Source organism: Patagioenas fasciata, chromosome 7 (genome assembly GCF_037038585.1).
Source record: "Patagioenas fasciata isolate bPatFas1 chromosome 7, bPatFas1.hap1, whole genome shotgun sequence".
NCBI classification, from domain to species: Eukaryota; Metazoa; Chordata; class Aves; order Columbiformes; family Columbidae; genus Patagioenas; species Patagioenas fasciata.
In genome coordinates, this window is record NC_092526.1 from 31777620 (window position 1) to 31802312 (window position 24693).

At 42.7% G+C, this 24693-nt stretch overlaps 1 long non-coding RNA gene across 5 annotated transcripts in view; it reads left to right on the forward strand.

Annotated features, from left to right (window-relative positions):
* The first annotated feature begins 13131 nt into the window (after positions 1–13131).
* Positions 13132–24693, forward strand: part of LOC139828446 (uncharacterized) — a 64689-nt gene continuing 53127 nt past the window's right edge. For all 5 annotated transcript variants that reach the window (XR_011740040.1, XR_011740041.1, XR_011740044.1 and 2 more), the window contains exons 1-2: positions 13132–13224; positions 15128–15208. This is a non-coding gene — a long non-coding RNA (uncharacterized lncRNA). The remainder of the gene's footprint in view (positions 13225–15127; positions 15209–24693) is intronic.

Genomic DNA, 24693 nt, shown 5'->3' on the forward strand with positions numbered 1-24693 from the left:
GAAACATCCTCATTGAAGTTCCTACTGATTCTGGTGCAGTTTCTTTTGCATTTACACTGGCTTGAGCACTTTGCTCCCTGTAGCAATACCTGTGCTCTGACTGCATTCGGTTCTTTCAGAATTACATTCTGGCCTTTCTGAGCAAGATGTAAATGTGTGAATGTAAACTTGAATTTGGAGCAACACAGAAAAGGAGAAGGAAATTTTCCATAGGTATAATAAGCATTAGACACACAATACCTACAGGCAAAGTAATTAAGTTTTTGTGCTCTCAATATGAAAAATACTAAGGTATCTCAGCATAGTCCCTCATTAAATTGCTATTTTATCTGAAGGTTTGTCATAGAAACTGCATGTCAAATTTCAGATTGAAGGACAGAGTCTCTCTTCTTCTGAGGAACAGACTGATTTGTTTAAGCTTGCTACACTTATGGCAAATCCTTCCTACCAGTTGCAGGGGAAAGATTCTCTTGCATGGTCCTGGTTGACTTTCTTATATATTGTGTACCAGGTGGCTGATCTTATTGGTCTGACCTTAGAGAGAAGGGAAAAACTGAAAGAATCAAGACCAACTCTGTCCGATAAGACAAGAACTGCTGACTCAGCTAAGCCGTATGTTTGAATTGCACATGCTAAGCTAACAGACTAGTATTTACAAGACTTCACTAAACACTTAGATCTGTTTTGTGGACAAAATGATTTTAAGTTAATTTATTTTGTTGAGAGAATAATTTAAGCAAGTTAGCATTTTGTTGACAGAATTATGATGAAATTCATTTTGTCTTCATAACTGATTGGACAGTTAGCTGAATGCATTTTCTTCACAGAATCAAGTATGTGCCAGGACTGTCAAACAGGGTTTCCTCTGCGGTTTCAAGTCAGTTTGTCAACAAAATGAATACAAAATCCTTTTGTCTAATGAACTTAGGTGTTAATTGTTTGTCGATAAAGAGTGCCAAGCCAAGTGATCCTCTGTGGAACACTGATAAAATGTATAGGGGAGTGTGTGTGTACACAGACACGCAGAGCAGTGTACCGTGCTTTGTCAGAGCCTGAATGTCACCAACCAAGTGCCTGGCAGGGAACCGTGTCTGATCCAAGCTGGGATGAGACGTGGTCTGGATATCGCGTTCATGTTGAGAGCATCACAAGGAATTAACTAGTGTAGAAACATAAAACGCAGGGGCTGGAAAACCATCAACACTGTTTCTAGCAGGGATTCAAAGCCTCCTGTTGTGAATCTTAATTCCAGTTGTGCTTGGTATGGTACAAGCACACGTGGGATGCAGTGGTTTTCCTACCTTGAAGAACTGTGTCACAAATAGATGTCACAGATGAGGAGCAGAGAGAGGATATGTTGTATTTGAATCATGCTGGCTGGGAGCTGAGGCATAATGAAATAAACTCATTGGTTTGAAGTCCTATGGGGAAACACCTCTCAGAGACCAGGAACAGATTTGAGTCTTCTTGACCACATAAATCACCCTCTCCTTCAAGATAGGCACTAATTAAGGGTGGGACACTGTGAGCCACGTGCTCATACAAGATGGAAATTTCACTCAAACTTTGACTGTAAGCACGGTGGCCACAGATGGCTTCATTTTCTCTTGCCGTTTTCATTTTTTTCATGTTTTTGCAGGTACAGTGGAATTGCAAGTATTCCTGGGGCTCAGTTTAGAAGATAGCACCGGGGATGTCATCCCTGAGCACCTCTTGGGTAGACCTGGAGGCATAATGGAAGAAACACTGTGTATTTTATTCTGAAAATATCATTATACTTTTGGAGCAGCCTACTTAACATTGAGTATCTGGAAAGGAACAAGAAAAAAGAAATATTCACTCATTAAATATGTAATAAAATTCACACAAATTCTTTTTTTTCCTTTTCCCTCTCCTCCTTTGTGCTTTTAAGAGAGTTAAAGTCAATGGAGGGTAGGAAAAATACAAAATAAAGCTATGAAGCAACATGACAGTGGCATAGTGCAACATGAAAGTTCAGCCCTCTAATATGTTTTCGTGTTCATTCAGGAGGAAGCAGCCAACTAATCTCCAAGTTAATTTATACTCTTTAAAATGACCCTGGCTTTCAGCTCTGCTAATTGTCAGAAAAGCCAAAAAGAAAAAAAAGCAGCATTTTCTCTAAATATTCTAGTCACTGACGGAGGCTTGAGGTTAAGGAGAGGTACATTGCATATGCAGAGACAAGGTTAAAGGCAGGAAAGTTGTTTCTCCTAATGAGGTTTGTCATTTACAAGGGCATAATCATCTCTGTTTTCTGCAAGGGAACATTTATGTGAGGAACACTAGGCGACACGCTGTTTTCACGTTCTTTTGCAGAATGTGACCTTTCAGAGAAATGCAGCCCTGTACCTGCAGGTTTAACGCTGCTCAACAGGGCACACGTTGCAGGAACTCGGCTGTCGGTGGGATCTTCCCGCTAACTCTGGACACAAAGAGCAACTGGCCTCACATCAGGAGGTGGCAACTCTGTTTGGGCTTGAGTGTCTGTTGCTCTTTATTGTGTTTGGTTTTTATTACATTCTTTTTATTTTTTTTTCATTTTTTACAGTGCTTCCCAAATGTTTCCCTACTTGCTTTTGCCTTTTGCTTTCTGGTGTGAACAACTGGTCTGTGAGGTGGAAAGGGAGCAGCAATGTGGGTTTTGCAGTTTGATTATACCATTTATTCGGGCTTCTTCGGTTGAGTACATTATGTTGCATCCTGCGCAGAGCCACAATTGCTCTTGCTGCGGAAGGTAAAGCAAATCAGTCGTGTCAGGCTGCCTGGTTGCTCACCAGTCGTTAATGATGGCAGCATATGTTGCTGCTTCACAGACCACTGGGAGCTCAGTGCATCTGTTGCTCCTCCAGGAGCCAAGTCCTGACTGTCGATACCACGATCCCCATTCGCTTGGTCAGCAGAACTGTGATGGTGTGAGATGGTCCCAGGCCTGTGGCAGTGGGGCTGTGCTGGAAATGCTGGCTGTGCTGGATACTGGGAGACACAGAGAGAATTAGGCAACAACTGGGGACCATGGCGTGTTAATTTGTAACACACAAATGATGTATCTCACAGCAATCCCAACCTGGAAATAAAAAGGTTGCAAATTGCCAATGTTATATTAACATGGGTTTGTAAGGTAGTCACTGGGGTTCACATGCATAAATTGACCAGGTAATAAAAAACTGCAGTGTTAGTGCTGAGGGGCCTCTTGGGGGCCTCTTGAAAGCCAGGATTTTCAAAAGAATGCGGTACCCATAGTGTGAGGAGTCTGTAAATCTGGCCAGTGAGTTACCAGTGTAAACCTGGGAAACCACATTTTTAAAATGGCCTGGGGAGAAAAAAAAAAAAAAAAAGGTGACATAAAAGGGCTTTGGTCACCCCTGTATTTCATATACTTCCTCACTGCTCAGAAACTTACTTATTTCCATACTTCCCAGCAGATCACACTGCGTTTCCATTTTACCCTGTGGTCAAGTCTGCAGTGTACGCATTCAAAGTCACACCTATTCATAAAACTGATTTTGCAGCCTAATAACTCTTCAGGGCCAGCGAGAGCAGAGCAGGATTTTCTGCAGACAAAAGGTAAGATACTTGGAAAAAATAAAAACTGTTCTATGTGCTATAAGGAGGAGAGAAGGGAGTACTTGCTATTAAACTTATAATGTCATACCATATAATAAAAACTAAATTTGAGCCACTAGAAAGGCCAAGCCCTGCTCTCCTTTGCCTACATGCATTTTCTTTGCTAATGTAGTTATTCCTGCTGCTGACTCCAGCACAATCATCTCCTAAATGACTTGCCCTACATTACACCTTGCTTTTTAGGGGAAACCATAAGTGTCATTTTAGTATGTTGAGGTGATGAAATAGACCTTCTCAGTATGTAAATTATTATCAGATTCATGTAAAACCTTCATAACTAAGTGCTTGAATGACTAGACAGTCTGCCTGCAAAGGTCACGTGGCATTATTTTGAGTGTAAACTGCAGAAATGGCTTCTAGTCAGGCTGTGTGGTATTTTGATATGAGGAGCATAAATGCCAGTGGTTATTCCACCTGTTTCTAAAGGAGTCAAGATGTGTGTGGTTTTTGCAGCTTTCTGTGAAGTGCTATAAAGGATGGTTAGGCCACCCTTGCTGCCTTCAGGCCACTTGAAATCTCTGCTGTTCGAGGCATTTGCTCTTGTTTTGTCCAACAGAATGCCAAACTAATGGAGCTGTCACTGTAATCTGACAGGTAGCGAACATATAAAGAAGGAAAGATACATGACTCGGAGCAGCACTTGTTTGGAGCTATCTCATTAGTCACATGCAGGAAATCAATCAGAGTGCGGTGGGGCTCCCATAATTCAAATGAGAATAAAATATATGTATACTTCATAGTCTGTGCAGGTGACCATTTTAGATCTCCGCTGGAGAGCTTTTCTGGCTCTGAGACAATTTTTTGTGGCATTCTCATAGGGACGTGTGGGTGTACCAGGGATTCACAGTACCTCCCTGAACACATTTGCTTAAAGACATGACCCAGCTACCCTGCCTGTTTTTTCAGATGCGACAACAGGTTGAAGAGATGGTCCAAGTGCTCTTCTGGGGGATTGCAGAGAGAAAAGGGCACAAGGTTTCCTTCTTGGAAGAAACCCAATGTGGTTTGCTGCACAGACATACTGGATTTGTAGGTAGCCTGAACCTCGGGTGAGGGCAGCCTGCTTCTGAAAGGCTCTATGGATGGGCAGAGCCAGGTCCTGGGGACAGCCTGGGATTCAGAGCAGGGTTGTGCCCATCTTCCGTGGTCTTGGTGCTGAGTCCTCATTTGCCAATGTGCTCCAGCTCTTGTGCATGTCCAGCAAATCACTTTTTCAAGCTCGGTATTGGCCTGATTGAGACCCTACTATACCCATTTTGAGACCAGATTTCATTTTTAATGACCAAAGACAAATCCTGCCTTTCTTTTTCGGTCAAGAGTGCTCAGTTATGTCAACACTGCTGTGGGAGCAGCAGTGTTATCTTCCTTCTCTTTTTATAGCCTAATGAAAAAGCATGAGAATGATGCTTAGAAACAATAGGGTTGACTCATACGAGGTGACTGTATATGACTCATAGTATGTGAGATTATTCCAGAGACCTGAAGTACATATACATGTACTGAGACTTGGGCTTGGGGAGGTTATTTTTCATAATTGGAAGAAGCATGCTTGCTGTGTATTTTGAGATGCCCCTGACACATAAAGCAGCGTGCTCCTTGCCATTGTGTATGTCACAAGATTCAGTGGCCTTTCTAAAATTTTCCCAATCTCGAGGAAATCCAGCATTAATCATGCTTTCCGCATCTTTTGCTTTAACTCACAAGACTACAGGTGATGGCTGGTACAGTCAGAACTGTAACTTTCTAAAGAATCTGAAATCACCAACTTTTGCTAGAGGTAGCCTGGGGCGGAAGCATCCTAAACCAAGGATTACCCTGCAGAGATACCCAGTGTCAGCCTGGGATTTTACACTGATTGAAGCTGGCTATGCCATTTTGCTCTGGAAACTAAAAAAGCCCAATGCAGAAATGTCCATGCAAGGGAGAGATACCCTGAGGATTCATGACCTGTCCCTTTAAGCAGCACAATTGAGCACCAAGTATCCATGAGTGACAAAGATGTGCGGTTTCACTGTTAAAGCCTCTCTAATGAACCCTTGTGATCAATCAACTGTCCTATTCAATTAGAAAAGAAAGATGTCACTGGTGAAGGTGTCCTTGCAGTCAGCAGGGTGGAAGCGCTAAACCAGCCCCATGGGAGCAAGACTTGGTGTCGCTGCCGGACAAGCACTTGTTCATTGCCTTGGGACCTCCATGGGTTTCCCAGCCAGAGGCTTTTGCAGCTCTTCGTAACCATGCGCTGGCAAGGAAAGGCAGCATGATGGATTAATGAAACAAGCCTGCTTGAACGGGGCTAGTAAGCAATTGATGAGTTTCTGCCATAGCTGCAGCGTTCTCCTGGATTATAACCAAAGGTACATCTTCCTTAAAACGAAGAGAGCTCTTGAAATTATGCCTGACAATACTATTTTCAAATGCCATAACATGTAGCAGCATCTTGTCCCATTAATTTACAGCTTGGAGAATATAAAGATCTTAGAAGAACAGATCACGATTAAACAGCATAGTTCACAAATCTGATTTGTAGGGACCTATTAGTCCACAAGGAAAGATCTCTCCTCCCAGCTTGATGGTTTCCTTCATTTAGCAGCACATAGCACAAACAGTGGCTTTTCCTCATGCACCCAGGTCCTTACTGCCCTTGAACTCTCTGCTATGCTCCAGGTATTGAAGTGCCTGAACAGCCTAAAATAAAAGAGCACATCTTCGGTATACTCTTTATTTAAAACTTATTGATTTTACATGCATCCTGTACCACATATGATTGTTTAACTCGGGCTGCTGAGATACCTTCAGAGAAATTCTAGCAGCTTCACAGTTGTTGCAAGCAATTAGTTGCACTTCTTCCTTCTCACCGTTTTAAAGAGCCATCAGATGGGGTGGAAGGGTAAGTGCCAGCATAACTTAAGTGGACCTCTGGGTCACATCCCAAGTGACAGTCATTTCTAAGATGATGTTTACATGTTGGGCTGAGCACGTGCTCAGGTGGGAGGGGGACATTCAGCATTTTCCTACACAGCGAAATCAGATGACGTGAAATCAGAGGTCAGAAAATTTTATTGTGAAACTTGCACCTTGTACCAGCCTAAAGAGCCCCAACTTGCTTGATGTGGTTCCCAGCATACTACAGATGTGTTTGCAAGCATTGGTCACCTCTTCTCACCATCACTATTGTTTATCAAAAGGAATGTGAAGAGGCTGTCATGAAAGTGTACCATGCTATAAATAATGGCTTTGCTGTGCCGAATATGAGCCATTCAGTGACTGGAGCAGAGACAACTGTTGACAGAAGGCTGAATTGTTCAGCAACAGCAGACACCAGGATTAAGTGTGAGATTTGGAAACTGCCTCATCACTTGCACAGAAAGGTTAACATGTGACATCAAAGATTATTTGTGTTGTCAGGCATGCATTCTCACAGTGAGCTTTCTTTGGGTAGGATTTTCCTCCTGGGAAAAAATGAGAAGACGGATTTGTGTAACTCTTTCCGAATTCTTAGCCTATTTTGAAGTTATGGTCTGTCAGTCCCCTAGACGCCATGCAACCCTTATCCCAGCTCTAGCTGGGATCCATACAGCAGTGCTTATGGTTGGGTGTGCACATGCTGACTCTGAATGGTCTTTTAAAGAGCAAGGTGTCCTCTGGGAAATCCTTATGTGATAAATTAAGACTATAGATGGTCTTTTAAAGAACAAGGTCTTTTCTGAAAAATCCTCATGTGATAAATTAACCCTTTTAGTCGTATGTGTCTCCAGCACCAGACATGTCAACCAACTACACAACCGTATGTGAAACCTGTGCTCAATCTGGGATTTAGCCTGCATTGGAGAGTTCAGTATGCCTAGCCTACATTTGCCACCATTAGACAGAGATTGAGTTATAACACCTCAATACATGTGTGCCTGTCAATGTGACCATGTCCCCTGGCTCAAGGTGTCAGGGTGCAGCGCAGCCCAGCAGATTGGGGCACACTCAGCACTCTGGGTGTGATGGGCAGGAGGGAGCTTGGCAGCCCTGCTCTCAGCTGGAAACTCCCCTGGGATGCTCCTCCGAGTGGTTTGTACAGAGCTGCTCTGGGGCTTACGGCCAGCAAGGTGTGAGTCCTGGCAGCTGGCTTGAGTAATACTATTCAGGTCTGGTCCACGGCATAGAAATACTCAGGGCATCTGGACAGCTGAGGCGTATGACATTTATTCAGAAAATCCACATCATTTCCCTGAGACTGATTACTGTAAACCACCATGAGGGTCTGCTTAGATGGGAGAGGGTAGGATGTTGCAGGAAAACCCTTGTTTCCTTAAGGCTGTCTTTTGTTTTGTTTTCCTTTTTACAAATAGCAAATATAATGTGTTAGAGACTTCACAGGACACAGGAGGTAGCTTTTCATGTTAACTATGGTTTGGAAAAGGTGACAAATATTAGAACCCGATATTGCAAAGTGTAGCAGTCCGGCAGCTTGATATTTGGAGCTTAGAATCACAGGTTCATTCTTGCTTGCTTGTACCAAAATCCATAATCAAAGTCTATATTAACAGTGTAAGAGAGGCTTGGCAAGAGATCCAGAATCTTGCCAGGACTTAAAAATTCAGAGTGAATCACAAATCTTTTTTTCAGGAAAGAAGTAATTTTAATTGTATCTGAACATGCAGTTTGGCATGTACAAAGCAAACTATTCTGTTCTGGTGATATCGGGACAAGATGAGAGTACAACTCTTGGCTTCAGAGTGGAAATCAGCATGAAGAATTTGTCTGTGTGTAGCTGGGAGTGTTTGGAAACCACGCCAGTCTGGCTTGATTTTTTCCATTGCAGACAAGTATTTTTTGCTGTAGCGTTTAACATAAGCAGCAAGACTTTTCCAGCTTCCTTTGAGAGGCAGTGCCACAGCCCTGTGAGACATTAACTGAAGGAAGGTTATCCTGGTGTTTATCCTATGTTTAACTCTTGCTCAGTTCCAGCCCATTTTTCATCATTAGAATTGGTTAAAATAGGTGGAGGGGTTGGGTGACGGGGAAGGTGTTTATTTTAGGGAATTTGTTGAAAATCCACTCATGCTGTTTATCGTTCTTTAAAGAGAGAGATGTGTAATGGACAGCATCAGAAGTTTTGATGAAGCATTTTGTTTGACAGTTTAACAAGCTGTTTCCCTAATTAGCACGGGTAATGTAACCTCACCCTCCTTCCCGCCTCTTCACCGGAGACTTTAGGCAAGCACTGAACTTTAATTACAACCTCATTTCACTGCTGCTTTCTTTGAGGACTTTCCTCCATCCCTCTGTCCTCTCCAGGAGTGGCTTGGCACCGACCTTGTTCCTTGCCCAGGAGTTTCAGAGATTAGTAATTGTTCTTCTGGGAATTAAACCTCATTTCTTTTCAGTGTCCCAAATAAATATATGATTGTTGCAGAAGGAGGGAATAGCAGTTACCCTAAAATATCTCCCCAACTGATCAGTCACTTCTTGCAGTTGAGCAGTTTTCTAACTCAACAGGTAATCCAGTGTTCCTATTTTTGTGATATGTTTGAAGACAGCTGCCTCTTCCTTACTGGGTACTTACCTTCTTTGAGTCCAGTGTATGCAATTAAGCAGAAGATGATATTTTAATATCTAATGCGTCATTTGGAAAGCAAGAACTTTGAAACAAAAATCTTTGCAGATAGATACTAGAAATGTAGGTCTTCAGAATAGGTTGCCTCAATCACAGTGACTCTGCTCACTTCTCAGTCTTCCTGGTTTTACTGAACCAAAAATCGGTCTTCTGCTGCATCTGCTGGAACATATTTTTCACAGCTGTCTCAGCCACTATTCCTCTCTCTCTACATCTCCACTGAAGGCACATTATCCTTTGCTGCATCTTTTGTTTGTTGCTTTTCTATTATTATTCATAGTCCCTTTACTGCTTCCTCTTTCTGAAGGACAAATACTCTTTTAGATTATGTGAAGCTGGAAATCAAGGCCACACATACCTTTGTAGGTGTTACAGATACATAAATTGTCCATGTCCTGTAGCCTACATCAGACATAGTCTTGTAAGCAAGGACATCAAATTCTGCCCTTACCTGCTCATGCTTAAAGCACTTCACAGTCGTTTTCACGTATAGCAAACCATGTATCTACTAGCTACATACAATTCACATATTGTAAGTATAAAGTCACACGTGTATATTTATGTAAGTAACAAAATATTTGCAAATAATAACTTCTGTTTCTCTTCCTAGCAAGTGGGTAGGCCTCCATATAACTTAATGATGTATTTACCATTTTAGCATAAATGAATAGGAGGCCCTAATAATGCAGGACAGAAAGGGAGGTGAAATTTGAATAGACAGGCCACAGTGAGAAAACTGCAGTTAGTTTAATCACAGGAGGAGAACAGGTGGCTCTGAAGGCCTTGTCAGATGCACCTGTTCCCAGTTATGAGTGTCTGTGCTGAGCACATAGGCAGGCAATATATGAGAGCGGGGAAAAAGCGAATTTATTCAAGTGGGATCTGATTGTGCCATGAGTGAGAGGAGGGTGCAGAGCCATCCTCCTGGAGAAAACCTCCATATCAGAAGTGACCTCATTCCCAGGACTCCTGGTCCCACTTGTGGAGACAAGCTGAACATCTTTGATCCTGTGCAGGGCTTGACTCTGTAAGAGAGGATCAGAAGACTGCAGGAAATTCATTAGGGACTCGGCTTCTGCTTTTTATGAAGGGTACAGAGAAAAGCAGCAAGAAAAAAAACTTGCAGTAAGGGAGAGGAAAGATCAGGCTGTTGCTCAGGCAGTGGCATAGCCTGGAGTCCTGAAGGTGCCAAGGCACATGTTAAGAAGTCGCTATGGAGCAAGGAGGAGGATCACCACCTGCTTCCCTGTCGGAAGAGGTACTTGCCCCCTTCACAGCTCCTCTCCTTTCTTTGGCACTCTAACATTTAAGGATAGTTCGTCCCATCGTAAAGGTACACAACTGCTACTTGTGTCAGGGAAAACTGAATTTGTATGTTAGGCATATTGAGCTTCATAATATCTTACCTGTAAGGGAACAGTTGTCTTGGTTTTGTTGCAAAATGAGACAGATACAGATAGGCAAGGGGGTAACAAAACCTATGCAAGCAAAAATAGCTTTGGTATTTATCCAGTGTGTGAAGAACGTTGCCAACGACTGTGTGTGAATTACAATAGATGTGTCAGGTAGTGCTTTCTTTACTGTGGTTTCCTAGAAATTGCAAGACTGTTTTTAGTTGCTGATAATTTTGGCAGACTTTAATTGCTTGGGTCGATCTTCTCTATAAACACAGCCATAGGCTGGTATCCTAAAATTACTGTTATTTTAGCCAAGTCTGTTCACCTCTTTTTGGAAACAGGGCATTAAGAATGCTGTTGATCTGTACATACTAAACAATTCTGGAAACCTTTTCCTGAGCAATTTGGGTGGTGGTGGCTGTTGCATCCAGCGTGTGGATTTCTGCTTTACTGTGCAAAGTTAGACTATGCTTGATTAAGTGTTTGGGGAATAAAGTTTATAATGGAGAGACCTGTTGACTTTAGCAGGGAAAAACCTCCAAAGAGTCAAAACTCTTTGAGTGTGTGCCATCCCTTTCTATCTGGTAGCAATGTTTGACGGGTGCAGGTTTCACTCCCACCGAGTGACTCCTGTGCCTGCCCGGCCCAGGACTGCAGCACCAGGTCAGTGTTTGAAATTGCCACAGCTCTCTGCCCAGGGGTACAACTGTATTGCCCTGTGAGTTTTGGTTTGTACGTCCTTCTTGTGTTTGCACAGTTCAGGCGGGGGAACCATCCTGTTCAAATGCAAAGTGGGTAGAGGATGAGGAAAATTAGACTACAATGCTGATGTTTTGTGACCTTTGAACCTATGAGGTTGCAGTACTAATAACGATATTTACTGTGATCTGGAACTTGTGCACAGGGTTATGCTGTAGTCAGCTTTCAGCAAAGACTCTATGGTGCTGAAGTTCCTTTTTAAAACGTCTGGGACTGGGAAAGTGATGGTTGTTCACAGCTTCAGAACATTTCACATGCAGGTGCTGTATCAAACAGGAAAACTATTTCAAATATGCAGTGAATTTTGAATTATAGATGTCAAAAGCCTTCAGAAATCATAGAACCTATCTCACTTATCATTTCATATCATCAGATCAGAATGGTTCTGATTCCCCAAAGAAGGTCTTGAACACATACTGCTTAAATTTTAAAGACATCAGGAAGGTATCCAGATTTTCTGTCATCTTGCTTCTGTTCATTATTGATTTGCTTGTTAAGGTTGTAGACGGGCTGAACTGAACTTTCTAACACACTTGCACCATGGATCATAAGTGCCGTGTGCTCGTGGTGGGCTGAACATGCTAATTCCTGCCACATGTGCCTGGCTGCTGTTGTCTGGTGGGCTGGTTGTTCTGGATCAGATCATTGCGTTGAGCAGTGTCAATGCCACTTCTGCCTCTGGAAAACCTCCAGAGAGGAGGGATATGCAAACCTTAATCCACACAGGGACAAGAAAGGATCTTCTGTAGGTCAGGAGGAGAATGTCACCTCGGAGCATCTGCAGGTGCACAAGCTGAGGTTTTTGACCTCAGCCTGCAGCTGGCTGGGCGGCCGCTGAGGGTGCGCATTTCTCTAAGCAGTGCAGATGAGAGAAAACTCCTCATCCCTGCTTTGTTTCCTCTTGTGAGGAAGTAGAGATTGAATTATGTTCTGGAAGGCATGCAGAATGGAGATGCTGACCTGGCATTACACATCCTAAAGCTCTGAGCAACCTTGTCAAATGTCGTTGCTGACCCTGCCTTGAGCAGCAGCTGAACTAGAGACCCCCCAAGGTCCCTTCCAGCCTGAATTATCCTATGATTGCTGCATGCAACAGCTGCCTCTTAGACATTTCTGTCCCAGTTCACTCACCTTTTCTGCCACAGGCTTTACATACTGAGCTGGAATGATACTGCTAAGAGCTGAAATTGCAGGCAAGGTATGAGGGATTTTTGCCAGGTCCTCGATGTCCTGCCATCCAGACCCACACGATCATCCTCCAGAGTGTGGTGGCTCTTCAGCCTGCGCTTCCCACTGTAGGGCTGGATTCGATTTATGGCAGAGACAGTGGAAAGAGAGGTTCCAGTGCTGCTCCATGTCCTAGGTGGGAATGGGCTTGCCCTTTGCTACAATCTCTTTTTCCCTTCTGTGGCAGAATGCAAACCCCCCCCCCTCTCCCCCCCCCCCTCCTTCAGTATGGAGGGAGTAGGCACATCTCCCTCTCTCTGCTACTTGAGGCTGACAGATTCTTTTGTTTGGCCCAGAGCACCCTGGCCAGGGTCATTAGGAGAAGGGAGTGCCGAGGCGCCAGTGAGCCGCTGGGCGCCTGTGACCAGTGTGGGGGGTGTTTGGAGGCTTCAGGGGCGCCCCACACACGGTGTGGGGGTGCAGAGAAGCTTCTAGAATGCCTACAGTCAGGTCTGATCAGCCAATAAAAACGGGACTCTCTCGTCGAGACTGAGCCAATTGTTGCCGGTCTCTCGGAGCTACGAGCAAGATCCTGCTGCTGAGACCCCGCCTCCCCGGGATGGAGACCCCGCTTGCCTTGCCGCCACGTGCGTAAGTAAAACACTCGCACAATTGCGAGTGTATTATAAATTTACACTCGCGGAATCGCGAGTGAACGCTTTACCTTTATCTCTTTAAGAATAATCCCACAAACCGGATTCAGGCAAGTGTGTACTCCTCCGGGACTCGAGGGTGGTTCCAGCATAGTTTTGGGTGAAGCCACGTGTATGTACTTTGTGGTCCGCCTGTTGTACTAGTTGTTACCCCTTAATAATTTTCCTCAACTGATACCCGAACCTATATTTAAGTCACTTTTGGAGTGTTAAAACCCTGTTTCTCACTGGTTTAATAAAAGTTGTTTTGGACCCTGTTGTCCCTTAAATCAGCCTCGGGGTGCGTGACACCTTCCCTCCCAGGTATTTGCTCTGGTATTTGTAATGCAGATGAATTAAGTCTTGCACACTCTGATTATTATCTGTGATTAAACCCTGAAGTAACAGGACAGCTGGGAAATGTGAGATGCTGATATCTTCTGGTGTGAACAAAGGGTAAAAATTGACCTGTTCAGGAGCAAATCAGTCTGGATATTTGTCACTATTGTTGAATTCTGGCTCTGTGCCTGCAGTTTATTCATTCCTTCAATCCCTATTCATCTTCCCTCCTTCCTCTTTTAAAAAATTATTTTTTCAGATGCCTAAATAAGTGGCTTTGCAAAACCCACAGTGTGTTTTCCTTATGTTTCTGCCTAGTCTAAGAATAAAGTATAGCTTTAACTTGGGAATGATACATCTGTCACTAGTTGTAAAGCAGCCTTGAAGAATTTTGCCTTGGCGAGCTGTAATTGCTGATAACTGCTCCTTTTATGCTAATCTGGGCACGTGTGGGACTTGCTAATGTGGTGGTGGGCTCAGCGGAGTCGTGCAGCTGCAGCGGGCAGGACGGCTTCGTGGGCACTGCTCTGCATTGCAATGCGATACCCCGTGAAGCTGGGTTTTGAGTGATGGTTAGCTTAGATACCTGCAGGCAAACAACGTGGTATTGAATCCAACCCAGAGAAAAAAAACAAGCAAACAAACAAAACCTATTTATTTAAGTTCCTGCTCATCACTAATTTAGTCTTCAGTATTTATTTTTAAATACAAGGAAATTGCCTTTTGAGCTGTGGTTGTTTTTATTGCCTGCCTCCCTTGCCTTCGGTGGTAAATACAACTGCACCGTGATCATGCTGCCTGCCAGCTTGGCTCCTGGGACGCTCACTGAATTACTACCCCATCTTACCTGCTTCTCCCTTACCATAGAAGCAGTTATTGCTTGGCAAAACTTGGAAACATAAAGTCATAAGGCTGCCAGCCCCATCCTTGGCCTCCGGATGTGGTTATGGTGCTGAGCAAGTGGCCTCGCAGCTGCTGAGCTGCGGTAATCTGTGTGTACCTCGCAGAAAATAAAGTGAGGCTTTTTCTGCTCCTTCAGCAAACGAGCAACTGCTTAAAGGGGTGGCAGTTGGGCAGAATGTTAAGATAAGACTACATGTTTTGCTGAGTAGTCTCTTCTTGCTTTAAGGCTTTGCTGAAGCGTATTCACACCACTGGGAATCTGACCACCCAGTTAACAGTCCCAGAGATGGGTGATGTCCCAGGAGCAACCCTGAGCATAACATACGAGCCGTTAGCTAGCTGGCATCTAGCTGCTGAGGCTTGCACTACCAAAAATGGAGTGATTATAGAACACAGTGAGGCTCAGTGCGGCGTGTGAAGCATATGTTCAATGCTACATGGGCAATAGCATGCATTGTAATACCTGACTTATCTGGAAAGGTCAGCAAGCAATGCAGCTGGGCGGCTGTCTTGCGATTGGTGTGGATATTTCTCTGCAGCCTGATGTGAAAGGCTGATTCCAGCACATGGATGCCCTGGTGGAGCTGACATTCAGTAGACTTTTCCTTTTTTTCTTCCAGGGTACAACAGAGGTCCTGAGTCCCAGTGTGGTACGTGATGTAGAGATGTGGGGCCTAGCAGGAGAAGCCAGCTCAGGTTTGGTAAGTCTGACTGTTCTTGGCTTGTTAATGGGGAACAACCGAGTAGTTATTTGCTGTTTGTGTGGAAGTGGCACTTCCCTGGGTGCAGGAGTAGGTGAGTCCTCAAGCTGGGAGGTGTGATAAGGAGCATGGATGTTCATGTCACATCTGGGCATGTGCTCTCAGAGAGGAGAGGGCTTTGCGCTGTCAGCTTGGGAGCGTGTCCTCCAGCACCGTCCTGCTGGGATGGCTGCTGAGCAAGGTTCTCCTGCCCTGTGGCCCTTTTCAACCAGGTGTAAGCTGGAGCACAACAGAAAGCTCAGCCCTGTGCTGCAAATCCATGTGGAGCAGCTGCCACAGGGGGTAGGTGAGGAGCTCACAGAGGGAACCTGAAATTACATATCAACTAGACATTTTGAATGAAATCAACCACATTGTAGTAAACCCTTTAAAAATACATCAGGAGAGAGGTGCTTTCCTTCCTTTTTACAAGTAATGGGGTTGATTTCCTTGAAAGGTGTGCTGGCACTCTTAAGGGACATGAGGTAACACTGACCAGGAGCTGAGTTATCAGCTCACATATCTGGGACTTCTTGGTCAGGTGGTACTATTTGCATTACCAGCAGCTTGCAAAAGCAGAGGCAATGGTATTTTGTTGCTACAATGTGAGTTCAGCTTGTACAGTTATGAATGGCACAGACTGTGTGTCCTCTCATTTATTTGTTGGTGTTCAGGCTTCTCTTAGCATGTCATATATTCAATTGCTGAAGACGAAATAGGGCTTTAATTGCATAATTCAGAGTTTTCAGGGACCATATCAACCTGGATAATTGCGGCTGGCTCTCCCTCTGTTTCCATCACCTCTACCGCAGCGCGCTCCTTGCTCAGGTTTGCTGTCGTGGGCATGTGTGACACCACACTGCAGACCAGGTTGGGATAATAAAATGCAAAGGCTGCACTAAAATGCAAATAACATACCTTACTTTTCCTTGGATCAATACATCCTTCTGGAGGAATGTTATTTTGCTGTCCATTTATGGCACAGTTCCATAAACACTTTGGGACAGTCTTGCACAGCAGCTTGACCTGCTGGGAAAAGAAAAGTCTTACCACTGCACTAGTTCATCTGTTGGGTTTCATACAATGTCTCTGGGCTTCTTAGGAGACGAGATGCACACAGTTCAAACCATGCCCTTACAAAATAGAAAGCAAAGGTGACATTGGGGTCATCCGTGTGAATCCCCGTAATGAACTGATAATTGCCTTTCTAGTAGCTAGAATAGCAATGAAGCAGTGCCACTGTGCTTAAATTATTGGGGAGAAAAATCCCCTGAAAGCTGGGTTTCAATAGGGAAGGCAGAATATGAGGTGAAATAAATTTTGCAATAATGCTCTCACAAACTGTTCTAGGCACATAAATATTGCGTGGCTAGCTCATAGTTGTCACCTAGGGGTCTTTACTATAGACTGGGAAGATTCAAGACTGGACTAGGAATAGTTGGTAGGATAGTACTCATTAAGGTATAGTTACATGTATTCTGTAGATGAGCAATATAGATACATAAAGGTATTATTTTACTTGTTTCACTTAATAAAAGTTCTGAGATTTGGGGAATTTGGAGTCCTTGCTCTTCCCAGCAATATCTCCTTCACTTCCCTGGTACGTGGGCACACCAAGCATTTTGCCTGGAGAATACAGGAGAATAATAAGGAAAAGTGGAGTGTTTACACTTGGGATGACATCTCAGAGATGCCTGGCAGAACTCAGGGCCGTCAAATATCTTGGCTAGCAAGGACATAGCAATATAAGAAGAAGAATTAGATTTTTGTGTGAGTAACAAAATGTTTAGTAGAGAATATGGGAGGGCTCAGGGAGATTTTGGAAGGACAGCCTTCATGGTTCAGGCTACAGAACAATTTTGCAAAGGAAGGAGGTTCCTTTATAGGGAAGAAAATTTCCTCACAGAAGCTATTTCTGCAACACTTTTTTTTTACTTTGTTTTGGAGAAACTGGTATGTTCTGGCTCTGTCAGCATTTGTTTTAAGTCATGGTGGTGTTCTCTGGGTCTGGCATTTCAAAGCTTGCAGTGTTGCCATTACAGGCCATGATAGCTTTGCTTGGAGGAGAACATTGCATGGGCATACACTGAAGTGTGACTCTAAAATCCTGCATTTAATTTTGTCGAAGACCTCTGCTAAATAAAACCAGAAAGGAGAGAGCACCTGATCTGTTCCCCTGATAACCTCGTGTTCTTTGACTAGCAGTAGCTTTGGGGCAGGTTACTGCAGGATGGTAGAATTAAATAGTTTAAAAGTTCTGGTGTAACTGCTGATTTTTCCGGTTCGGATAGTCCGAGTTTAGACAAGGAAACAAAGGAAGCGGGTGCCTTTGCAAGCTCTTGTGGCAGTGAGCAGAACAACCAGGGCATCTGCGTGGATGTGGCTGTTACCTCTCAGTGTGGAAAAGCCCCACAGTTCTCACTTGTAGCTCAGTCCTGTTTCTCTCTCTGTGTGTTCGGTGAAGAGATTCATGCAAGCAAGACAGAGGAAAAGATGCCATTAATGGTTCAGCTCCATGGCTACGTTAGTGCATGTAATTATTTGGAAACAAATATGACTGTAGATATCTCTCATGGTTGCAGGCAATATTGAACAAGTCATCTGCTTAATGGGGACTGTGCATCTAAAACTGCTTCAGCTATGTGGATGACTGGGTCCTTTTTATGTATATAAATCTGCAAATGTGTAGTAGGTTGTAAAATTTATGAGCGCTGTAGCCCTTATAAATTTTTATCAAGTGTGGCCTTTAAAACCAAGGGTTGTTATTAGTGTTACATGCACATTTTCATTATTACTAAACCTCTACTTACCCTTTACCTTATAAGGAGAAAAAAAGAAAAGCACAAAAAAAAAAAAGCAAAAGAGAAGACAGTGCCTTGGATGAAAGCAGTGAAATCACTTTCAGGTGATCACTTTTCAGATTGCGGGACTAAGGCCTGGTCATAAAGATTATGTAATCCAGATGGGAGGAATTTGAAGGAAGATATTCCAATTAAATTCTAACTGCCTAAATGCAATGTGGCTAAAATAAAATGTGTATCAAATCACTGTTCACTACAGCTAGATGAAAATGTAATGTTTTTCTTGCCAGAGTTTAACTTAATTAAGAAAGTAAGACATGGTGCTGTTGAAATATGCTGGACTGACATTTTGAGGAGGAAATTGATAACTGGAACCTTGATTCTGCATCTCTGTGCTTGTTTTTCCATGATTTGGATGCTGTCCTGTCAAAGCGTGTGCAGGGCTGGAGCATGCCTTGAGACCAGGGGAGGATGAGCCCATACAGACCAGGCTGTAGATTAGAGCCACTTTGCAGGTCTGCAAGGACCCTGGGAGAGTTGGCGGGACACGAGAAGTTGGGTTCTCACAAACTTGTTGATGGGCTGGAAAAACTTATACCAGTGCAGTGTAAGGATATTCACACTCATTGCAGTCTTGGGATCAGTGCTCATTACTACCAGTGCATACTACATTCTCACACCTGTGTTACCTGTGTTTTCCTTTCTCCTTCCATGTTTTGTTTTTTTGTTGTTTTTTTTTTTTTTGTCATGGAGGGGAGTCCTTTTTTCTCCTCTTTTAAAAAAGGGAAAACTGCTGTTAGGATTATGTCCTATTACTTAAAGTGCTTGTTCTGCTACATGTACACGTAAATTTAATTATATTTGCCAGATGAAAGATGCATGAAGGTTCAATTTCGGGAAGTATGCCAAAGATATCTTCTGAAGGTGTAACTGTTTGATGTAGGCTTGTGCATGGTAATTGAATTACTGATCAAGTACTGTATCAATGAAATAATCTTGGTAAACTCTATGTACTTAAGTCAGTACAGCCTTGAGGCTATGGTAACTGGAGTAACCCTGTTATTGATTTTTTTTCTGTTGAATATGCATATTTTGTGCCTATTAATAAGACTGTCCTTTTCTAGCTGTTTCTATGTCCTTCAGAACTGAGGTTTTTCTTTCAGTCACTAGTGAAGGATTTTCCTGTCACTGCTAATATGAAGGGACTTCTCAGACATCTTTCTCACTGCCCCATTGCTGCCTTTCTCCTCAGCCATGGGGAATCCTGCTGCAATACTCCAGTGGATTGCTCTTGGCTTTGTGCTCCCTCTCCTGTGGCCCTTGAGAGATAGGAAAAGTAGGACATGATTGTTCTCTTCTGGCTGCTTGCTCTGCAAAATGTCCTTGCTCTAATTCTGCTGGAGTTTTGTGGGAAAGGCCATTTAAATCTTCCTGGTCTGTCCATCCCTATCTGCCTTTCATATTGTCCGGGAGACTTATGGTCACAGGACTGGGGCGTGATAGTAGCAAATATAATCCATCCCAGTTGTGTCCCAGGGACCAGGAGAAGTGAGTCTATCAAGATCCTATTAATATCATGGGTTCAAAGTTAACCAGTTTGTCTTTCTCCTCCTTCTATTTTTTTACTCCTTTGCGGTAGGCTGCTCTGTGGTTAAGCTCTGGTCCAAGGGGTAGCTCAGTTGGTGCTCTTCATAGTGTTGCTATCAAATTGCACAAAAAACAGCTGAAGAAATAGTGAACATCATCCTAGGATCATCTTCTGCAAACAGGTGTTGAAGTTGTTTCAAAACAGTGTAGGATGGGAAATGCAGTAACTCCTAACACAGTAACTCCATGGATTTATGACCCCACCCACTTATATATAGGGGCACGGATGGTATGCAGTGGATGGACTTGAGTAAAGCTTATTTTGCAAACTTTAATTTTGGAGTCGTTCTGAATCCCGAAGTGAGATCTGAGCATGTACTTTCCACTTTTCCTAGAGTAAAGCTGTTTTCTTCACCCTTGTCAGTATTGGACATGATGTATAGTATCGATGACAATAATACAAATGACTGATAGAAGTAATTCCAACTCAGTTTTGGATGTAGGCATTATGTATAAACTCCCATAGTATGGCATCAGCAAAAAGCGCAGTCTTAAAAATTGACCCAAACCTTCTGTCCTGAAATGCATTATTTATGAAATACACTAAGTCAATTCCTTTTGGTATTTTAGAGATTGAAAATTTTAAAGAAAATTTCTGACTTGCTTGAAATCATTCATTGTTCACTGCTATTGCTGCATGTTGGATCAGACGTGCTCCTTTAGCAGCTGTAGTCTCCGGTGGCCTGTTCCAGCAATTCCTTCACACATTCAGGAGGTTTCCCAGTGAAACTCAACCCCAGCATTGTGCTCAAGAGATACAGTGTGTAGAACCTGGCTTTGTTCAGCTGGAGAAACAGCACTTTTGGAGGTATTAAGAAGCTGGACTGGACACAGTTCTTTGCTTTGGTACCTTTTTTTCCCCCTCCATTTAAGGAAAAATAAAAATCAGAGATTATCAGATGTTAATGTTTCCACTTGCTGCTTCTGTCCACATGGTGAACTTAAATGCAAATCCTCCGCTAGCAAAAAGGATTCATTGTTTCCTACTGTTTGTTCTTATTAGGACCAATGTGTGAAACAATGGGAAAAGAAATGTTTGATTTTCTTAAATTTGAATCACCCTATAAAAGAGGCGCTAGAAACAACATACCTTTACTAGTGAATTGAACAAAAGTGATGAAAATACCTCTGAACCTGAGTTTTTAGAACGAGACCTAGCAAACTGAATGCTGTAACTGTTCTTTCTTTGATGTTTGACATCACACTCATAAAAATAACATCTTACTTCTTGTCACTGATGATAGCAGGTGATGCAGGAACTTAAACATCAAACCATTTTCTCCGCCTCTTCTTTCCCACGAATTGCTCTTTAAGGCATTCTGTCTCAGTGTGATCAAACTATAGTTTCATTCACATCTGGTTGGGGTTTGTTTTGTTTTGTGTCATGGTTTTTATTTGTTTGTTTGGTTGTTTTTTTCCTACTAAATAGAGCAGCTGAAGGAGGTGGGAAAAAACCAACTGTCTGAGAGTATAGTGTAAAATTTAACATACTTAGTCTACTTCTTGATTTTTTTAATTTTTTTTTTTCCAAATTTGCGGTCTGTTTTCAGGTCAGGGCATAGTCAGGCCCTGTAATGGCAGTTTGAGTGTGGATCACACCTTTGCTGCACAGCACAGAACGGTGTGAATGTCCTGCCTGCACACAACAGGACGTCTCCAATTCCTGAAGAAGGATGCAGGTCTGAACCTCCCAAGCATCCATCAGCACCAGACCTCTCCCTGATTCCCCAGGCCTCTAGCAAGTCCCTGTTTTCTCCCAATGCTTTGGTCTCCTATCTATACAACACAGACATCTCCCCCGAGGAGCAAGGCTGGGTTTTCACAGCCGCTAATGCCATACAATCCTGCTCCATCACCAGCATTTCTAACAGCTGTGGAGGAGCAGTATATATTAATAAAACTAAAGGTTTACAGGCCAGGTTTTGGTTCTGTAGGGCTTGGTAAGGATTCCTGACCTCAGTGGAGCACATCAACCCACAGCAGCTGGGGGCATGACCTATCTCTCTGCATTTTTGCTCTCCGACATATTAACTTGATTCAGAGCAGCAAGGGTTATGGTTTGGGGACTGTTACCTAAACATGAGGCAGAGGTCAACAGCAAGGATGCATTTGTGGTTATTTTTGTACAGTGCCGTGGCCACTGAAAATTTCTGTAGTCTATTTAATGCGTTGCATGCAGGGTAATTGATGTACAGATTCTCTCAGACCTTTAAAATCAGGAAAGCCTCAGGCTTTGCAGTCCTGTCTCTTCCCTTTACTCCTGCCTTTTTCCCAGTCTCATGCAGTTCAATACTTGCATTTCCTTCACCTCAGCTGTACAATTTGGCTCCAATTGCACTAAGCCCCAGAGGCAAATTCTTTATAAAAATCAGCCAATAGTGCCACCGGGCAGCATTAGCTAAAGAGCAGCTTCTTCCAGCTTTTTGTCACAAGAAAAACATCCTTGTGTAACCCAGGCCTGGGGAAGGGGTTGGTGTGAAGCTCCCCCAAACCTCTGTTAGTGATCTGGGAAAGGGGACTAGACCATAACTGAGTTATTCCCTCTTAGTGCATCTGTCCTGTTGTGTGGAAGAGAGCTGGTTCCCTTTGTAGGTTGGCAATCTTGTGCCTGCAACATAGAAATTAATTTTCTCAGTGTTAGCCAGATTTTGAGTCCCTCTTAAGTCGTGAGATATAATTTTAACTGCAACCAATTATCTCTTTTTATAGACGCCTCTTAAAACTGCCTTCTCAGAAAGTCTTTAAGATCTCCATGCTGGTATTTTTTATTTTTAATAACATGGATGTTTTCTTGAACTCCTGCAAATACTCCACAATATTTTCCCAAGAGAAGTTCAATTGTTCATGAAGAGCTGTGAATAAGATTTCAGGGAATTTTCACTCTATAGGAATTTGTGGAATCTACATTATTCTGTGATTACAAAGGACAGTAAGAAAATATATTGAATTTGTTAAAGATTCTATTGGTATTCTACATTTTAATTTCAATTTCTAATATAATTAATGTAATTAGTTCAATTTGTCATAAAAGCAGTCCTTGAAATGTTTTCCAAGGCATATTCAAACATTTAAGAAAAAAAACAGACCTTACAATGTAATGTTTTGCATGTTTCACCTCAGAAAGAGTATTTAAAATAAGTGGTCATATTTAGAAACCCACATGAACAAATCCCTTTAAAATTCAGTGGTAGAAAGGTAGTCCATGGAGATTACAACTATAGAAAATATTGCACTACTAGCACTTACGCTTTCCTCAGCAAAATATAACTAATGAAACCACTTCAGTTTCCAGTGCTCTTATGAATACTAAGTCCATTGTCTAAAAAAAATGAATAAGCAGGAGTGGGAGTGTTATTTAATAAGAATGGTAAACAGTCAGGCTGCCCCTTGGGGAGCAGTTGCTGCTGCAGAGTCCAAGCAGAGGTAACGGGCAGGTTTGGTGAAGGGAAGCTACCATTAGTGGTTTCATTTCACATGGAGATTAATAACCTCATTTTCTCTTCCTTTCTTGTGACATTAAAACTGTTAAAAAAGCAAATAGTCTGTTTTTATAGGATGGAAAAACGGTGGAGAAAAGAATTTCAATGTACATAAAAAGATCAAAGAGAAAGAGACTAGTATCTCAGAGTAACGTGCAGAAGGACACAGTGTGGTACAGATAAAACAAAGGATTTATTAGTTCCTTGGCCCTAGATCTCACTCAGCAGAAAAATCTTCGCTAAATAAGTGTTTGCTTGTGCGTATGTGTTTTTCATAAAGTCCTTTCTGATTTTACAGTTGTAGTCAAAGACCAATATCACTGACAATATGGATGTCAGCAATTTAACAGCATCTTGCAGAAAAGATTTGGAGGTGAGCGAAATTTATCGGTTAACAGCTCAAAAATCGTAATGTCACCTGTAAGCATATTTGAGATTTTTCCAAAGTAGCAGGAATCATAATGTTGGGAACAGACATAGAAATTGAGAACTCATGGACATCCTAAGTATGTTGGGGCCACATGCAACACTATGCTCTGGGCCTGAAAGCTTTTGCCTCTAGTCTCTGATTTACCAGGGAGGTCAACTGATTAAAGTGCCTATTTCTTTCAATTCAATGGAGCTAAGACAAGCTTCAAGTCCTGATGGCTCAGAGGTTTCAGGGACAAAAAATGGGAGACTATAATGTCAGCTGGACTGAGGCAGACCAGAAGCACCAGCCTGGGCTGCCACTCTCTGGGATCAGAGCTGGGGGGTGTGCTGGAAATGTGACATTGTGGAAAATCATGAGTGGGAGACTGTGGCTTAGCCTATAAACTCAGATGTAGATTAAAAGCAAAATTTGGAAGTTTCAGGGTGTTCAGGCCTATGGTCTTGCTAAGAAATTTCTGTCAGTGCCCTACTTTTTGACTGCTGTAATAGAGTAAACATCAAGGGGCTAAATTTTCAATGCAGTTTGTGGCTCATGTGCATTGCTGTGCAAAATAATACCTGTTCTATATCTCAGTTCTCTATTTTGTGGCTTGAAAAATAAATATGGCTTTCCACTCACTAAATGCTGTCATCACCATCTAGTTGTCTGAGTGGTTTAAGTCTGTTACTGGAGTAGGATACATGCAGAAATGTTATTAAAAACCTGGCATCTCCAAAGAGGTAGACACAGCAAATGTAATGACAGTCGTAAGTATTTGATTTTTTAATACAACCTTCACAAATACATCTCTCAAACACCATTTTGCTGCAAACCTCACATCTCTCTCTAAGTGATAAAAGTATAAAAAAGCTGATCAGATCTAGCAAGTCATAGGTAAATGACGGGTGGTGCCTAAGCTGTTTAGTAGAATAAATCCTATTCATCAAAGCCTGCAGGCATGTAGTCTGGCCCAATATGGGCTAACTGGGGTCTTGTGACACATCAAGAATTGATTTGTTTCTGCCTATGAGACACTTTGTGAGAGTGTAAGTAGTTTTCATAAGTATCTCTTAGAGGGCTCTCAGTAATGACAGTGGCAAGGTCAAC